The sequence below is a fragment of the Budorcas taxicolor genome, chromosome 13, assembly GCF_023091745.1.
Source record: "Budorcas taxicolor isolate Tak-1 chromosome 13, Takin1.1, whole genome shotgun sequence".
In the NCBI taxonomy this organism is placed as follows: domain Eukaryota; kingdom Metazoa; phylum Chordata; class Mammalia; order Artiodactyla; family Bovidae; genus Budorcas; species Budorcas taxicolor.
This window is the reverse complement of record NC_068922.1, coordinates 3,360,493-3,366,645: the sequence shown is the minus strand read 5'-3', so window position 1 is coordinate 3,366,645 and position 6,153 is coordinate 3,360,493. Positions and strand designations below refer to the sequence as shown.

General features: G+C 38.0%; 1 pseudogene; it reads left to right on the top strand.

Annotated features, from left to right (window-relative positions):
* Positions 1-642: 642 nt before the first annotated feature.
* LOC128058624 (poly(A) polymerase alpha-like) lies at positions 643-5,868 on the top strand (annotated as a pseudogene).
* The last annotated feature ends 285 nt before the right edge of the window (positions 5,869-6,153 follow it).

The following is a 6,153-nucleotide window of genomic DNA, read 5'->3' as shown; positions in this document are numbered from 1 at the left end:
TTCTTCTTTAGGCAAAACTTTTTAATTTTTTAAAAACTTGTTTCTAAAGATTTAACAGTCTTCTCTGATGGCTCAGATAAACAGGTTAGAAACTAGAGACCGTTCTTTTGTTTTACAGTAGGTGGCACTATAGCACAACTTTTTGGTTTCTTTTAACCAAGAGCCCTCTGGTTACATTTGAAAGTTCACATTTTCCACCTTCTACCACCTCTGTCTACCAACTTTACCTTCGTTATCACTGCTTGTGCCTCCAGAGTTATTGAAACCTTGCTGCTGACTGTCCAGCCTCAGTGGTGCCTGGGGCACCAGAATAGTGGACTTTTCTGCCAGCTCAGGGTCTCCCTAGTCACAGCCTCCACTACTGCAGCGGGCAATGCAGGATGAAGGGGCAACCAGGGACACGTGGGCACCTCTGCCATGCCTGGTGTTTTCAGGTGCATGGATTCTGCTGCTGCGGGCAGAGGTCGAGGGGCCTGACTAATGGGTGCCCATGTGACTGGAGGGAGAGTGCAGCAGGCCCACTGCCAGTGCTGCCTGGTTGCCTGTGGCAGCACGAAGACTAGGGTCACACGCACCACTTCCCCTCTGCTTCCAAGTTCTCTGGGGCCACAAGCTGCAGTTGGGGAATCCAGAACTAAAGGCATGGCCTTCACTGTCCCCCTGATTCAGCCTCCTGTCTGTTCCAGCCCACCAGCCTTCAGAAACACAGATTTGAGGAACTCTCCAGCATCCTGGTATGTAGGGCAGAAGCATGTTTTTAGCTGTGGCTATTTTACTGGTTGTAGATTGAAGGAGAGGGACAAAGGGCACATCTCACTCCACCATGATGCTGATGTCCCCTGGAAATAACGTCTACTCTTCTAGTCCCTAACTGAGTTTCTTTATATCCTGTTCCACATATTAGATTATTTTTTCACCCTAAACTAGCCTGTGTGAATTTATTGTCTGCAACTGAAACCTGAATATTCAGAAATAGTATCTGCTTTTAATTTTTCTGTATGTTCTATATTTTCTTCCAGTCTGGCAACATCTTGTAAGTTTATATTTATGGAAGATTAAAAACATTTTCATAAAACCAAATCTGGCTATCTTTATCTTTGTGAATTTTGAGTTTGGAGTCTTGCCCAGGGAGAACTTCCTAACCTCAAGCATATTCTGCTTTATTTCCTTATACTTCTAGAAATTCATTCCACCTAGATTTTATACTCTATGGTATATATAGGAAACTAATTTTACTTTATTTTCCAAAATGAATGGAATATTGGTTCAACAATAATTTATTTAATAGTCTAATTTTTCTCCCAGTGAATTGAAATGTCACTTCTAAAGTGTAATCCTTTCTTATTTACTGTGAATCTGTTTTTCTTTTTTTGATGATTTTTTTATTTTTTAAATTATGAAAGCAATAACACATATCAATAACCTCAGATACACAGATGACACCACCCTTATGGCAGAAAGCAAAGAACTAAAGAGCCTCTTGATGAAAGTGAAAGAGGAGAGTGAAAAAGTTGGCTTAAAGCTCAATGTTCAGAAAGCTAAGATCATGGCATTCAGTCCCATCACTTCATGGCAAATAGATGGGGAAATAGTGGAAACAGATGCAGACTTTATTTTGGGGGGCTCCAAAATCACTGCAGACAGTGACTGCAGCCATGAAATTAAAAGACGCTTGCTCCTTGGAAGAAAAGTTATAACCAAGCTAGACAGCATATCAAAGAAGCAGAGATATTACTTTACCAACAAAGGTCTGTCTAGTCAAAGCTATGATTTTTTCAGCAGTCACGTATGGATGTGAGAGTTGGACTATAAAAAAAGCTGAGTTTGGAAGAATTGATGCTTTTAAACTGTGGTGTTGGAAAAGATTCTTGAGAGGCCCTTGGACAGCAAGAAGATCCAATCAGTCCATCTTAAAGGAAATTAGTCCTGAATATTCATTGGAAAGACTGATGGTGAAGCTGAAACTCCAATACTTTGGTCACGTGATACAAAGAAATTACTCATTTGAAAAGACTCTGGTGCTGGGAAAGATTGAAGGCAGGAGGAGAAGGGGACAACAGAGGATAAGATGGTTGGATGGCATCACTGACGCAATGGACATGAGTTTGAGAAGGCTCCAGGAGTTGGGATGGACAGGGAAGCCTGGCATGCTGCAGTCCTTGGGGTTGCAGAGTTGGACACGACTGAGTGACTGAACTGAACTGAATAACACATTTAGAGAAGACTTGGAAATCATGAATCTGTTTCTCAATTCTGTTCCATTAGTTATTTTTTTTCTATACCTGCTCAAACATTACAGCGTTTTATAATTTTAAAAATCTAATTTTGATTTAATAATAATCATAAATAATAACCATAAACTTAAGTAACTAGTCAGGTAACTAGACTAACAAGAAGCAGAACTGCAGTGTCTGAAAACTCTTTGAGATCAATTCCATATTTTATTCACATTTGTATTTAAGAAGACTACAATGATGCCTGGCATATGACTAGTTTTTGAGTGAACAAATCAAACAATTCATCTCTTTTATATAAAATGCACAAAAATTTTAAAACTAACAATCTGATTATTGTTAAGGACTCTATTTTGAAGCATATTTTATACCAAGTGATTGTTCAAATCATACCAAGTACTTACAATCTTTTGTTCAATCATACTACATGTTAAAAAAGCAGAGTTTAGAAAATCTTTATATATAAATTTTTATGAATGTCTTTGATCATAAAACCACAAAGACTCAATAATAGAACAGACTAAGCATCTATCAAGGAAAATTAAAATAATAATCTGTTAGAATCCTCAAATTTTGAAATATCGGGCCATTACCAAAACTTTTGAAGACAATTCAGTAGTGGTAATGACTATAATATTGGGGTTAGGTTAAAAAAGAAAAAAAAAAAGAATATATTATAATATATTTTATATAATATAAAACTAGAATAATATATTATTAGAATATATTATTAATATAAATTAATATATTAATTTAAGGAGAAATTACTGAAAAATGTACATATATGAGAAAGCATTAGAAAAGAAAATCAGAAAATAATGGATTGTTTTATTGTGGAGGTGATGGAAGTATATGTAATATTTTAATAATTTTTATTGGAATATAGTTGATTTACAAGGTTGTGTTATTTTATTTTTTATTGATCCTATCTTAATAGCACTTATACCAAAAAAATTTTTTAAGCATTTTCAAGGACATTGGCTAAAGAAAAAACAAAAATGCTTTAGAGTGATAGATAATCTCATAGTCTGAGTTTCATAGAAAGTAAAGCCTGAGACAAAACTAAGGTGCTAGAATCTTTCTTCATGCCTTCAACCTGGGCTCAGCTTGTAACTGCATTAGCCTAGAGAATGTGACAAAAGCAATTTTGTACCAGTTTAGACTGAAAGAGGTCTTGCCTGCTGTCTCTCTCTCTCTCTAGACCCCTGCCTCTTTATGTGAGCAGACCAGGGCTAGCCTCGTGTCTGAGGGCCCAACTGTCCCGATTCTGTACCAGCCAACAGCTAAACAAGCACAAGGAGCAACGTCGCTCCCTTGATCTCCTGCTGACTGCACATATACAAGGGCGCCCTGTCAGGACAAGACTAGTGTTCCAAGTCAGCTTAGCCTCAACTACTGACCTATTGAATCAAGGGCTAAGTACGTAACTGTTGTTTTAATCTGCTAAGCTTTAGTGTAGCTTTTATTCAGCAATAAATACGTTCAGTTCAGTTCAGTTGCTCAGTCGTGTCCGACTCTTTGCGACCCCATGAATCGCAGCACGCCAGGCCTTCCTGTCCATCATCAACTGCCAGAGTTCACTCAAACTCACGTCCATTGAGTCGGTGATGCCATCCAGTCATCTCATCCTCTCTCGTCCCCTTTTCCTCCTGACCCCAGTCCCTCCCAGCATCAAAGTCTTTTCTGATGAGTCAACTCTTTGCACGAGGTGGAAAAAGTACTGGAGTTTCCACTTAAGCATCATTCCTTCCAAAGAGAACACCTAGGGCTGATCTCCTTTAGAATGGACTGGTTGGATCTCCTTGCAGTCTAAGGGACTCTCAGGAGTCTTCTCCAACACCACAGTTTAAAATCATCAATTCTTCGGTGCTCAGCCTTCTTCACAGTCCAACTCTCACATCCATACATGACCACAGGAAAAACCATAGCCTTGACTAGACAGACTTTACTCGGCAAAGTAATGTCTCTGTTTTTCAATATGCTATCTAGGTTGGTCATAACTTTCCTTTCAAGGAGTAAGCATCTTTTAATTTCGTGGCTGCAGTCACCATCTGCAGTGATTTTGGAGCCCCCCAAAATAAAGTCTGACACTGTTTCCACTGTTTTCCATCTAATTCCCATGAGTGATGGGACCAGATGCCATGATCTTCGTTTTCTGAATGTTGAGCTTTAAGCCAACTTTTTCACTCTCCTCTTTCACTTTCATCAAGAGGCTTTTTAGTTCCTCTTCACTTTCTGCCATAATGGTGATGTCATCTGAATATCTGAGGTTATTGATATTTCTCCTGGCAATCTTGATTCCAGCTTGTGCTTCTTCAAGCCCAGTATTTCTCATGATGTACTCTGCATAGAAGTTAAATAAGCAGGGTGACAATATACAGCCTTGACATACTCCTTTTCCTATTTGCAACCAGTCTGTTGTTCCATGTCCAGTTCTAACTGTTGCTTCCTGACCTGCATATCAGTTTCTCAAGAGGCAGGTCAGGTGGTCTGGTATTCCCATCTCTTTCAGAATTTTCCACAGTTTATTGTGATCCACACAGTCAAAGGCTTTGGCATAGTCAATAAAGCAGAAATAGATATGTTTTTTTGAACTCTCTTGCTTTTTCCATGATCCAGCAGATGTTGGCAATTTGATCTCTGGTTCCTCTGCCTTTTCTAAAACCAGCTTGAACATCTGGAAGTTCACAGTTCACGTATTATGTAGCAGTAACTGGTAAGAGTGAGCCTACAAGTGAATGAGTAGATCACCTCTATAGAAAACTTGAAAAGATCCATATTTTTAAAAATCCAGTACAAAGCAGGGATCGCAGCAAACACACCCGCCATGAAAGCACTATGGCATTACTTCTCCCTTCCACTTAGCAGCCCCCAAGGAGACTAACTGCCTGCTTACACAGAAACTAGTGGAGACTCTGAAGCCCTTTGGGGTTTTTGAAGAGAAAGAGGAACTTCAGTGCAGGATTTTAATTTTGGGAGAATTAACGTGGTAAAAGACTGGATATGAGAAATCAGTGAAAGCAAGAATGTTCCACAATCTGTAATAGAACTTGCTGATGGGAAAATGTTTACATCTGGATCTTACAGATTAGGAGTATATACAAAAAACTGCCAATATTGATGCATTGTGTTGCAACAAGACATGTTGATTGAAGTGACTTTTTCACCTCATTCTATGATAAGTTGAAATTACAGGGAGAAGTAAAAGATTTAAGAGCTGTTGAAGAGGCATTCATATCAGTTATCAAACTGTTTGATGGGATAGAGATTGATATTTTGTTTGCAAGATTAGCACTGCAGACTATTCCAGGAAACTTGGACTTAAAACATGACAGTCTGCTTAAAAATTTAGATATGTATAAGAAGTCTTAATGATTGCAGGGTTTTGATTTTGTTGCAAATCAATGAAATGGTCTTAGTAGATGTTTTACATCTAGTATCAAACATTGACAACTTCAGGTTAACCCTGAGGGCTATCAAACTGTGGGCCAAATGCCACAACATCTACTCCAATGTGTTAGGTTTCCTCAGTGGTATCTCCTGGTATATGCTCATAGCAGGAACTTGCCAGCTTTGTCCAAATGCGATAGCATCAACTCTTGTACATAAATTTTTCTTGGTATTTTCTAAATGATATGTGTTTAGATCATATTAAAATAAAGTTGATTATAGACTCTGAAAAAAAAAAAAATCCAGGGCACTCTAAATGTGCAGCCTTGCCTATGCACTGTATCTTTGAACTGAAAAGTGTCTTTGCAAATTAGTTTTCTAATTAGTGAAGTTCCAATAAAATGAGTTTTTCAAAAATTTTTCTTTTAAAAGTAATAAATGATACTGACAAGCAGCCTTAATTTCGTTTTGTTCTGAAGTGTTAATAACCCATTCCTTTATTTTTTTTTATTAATTATTGCTTAATTTT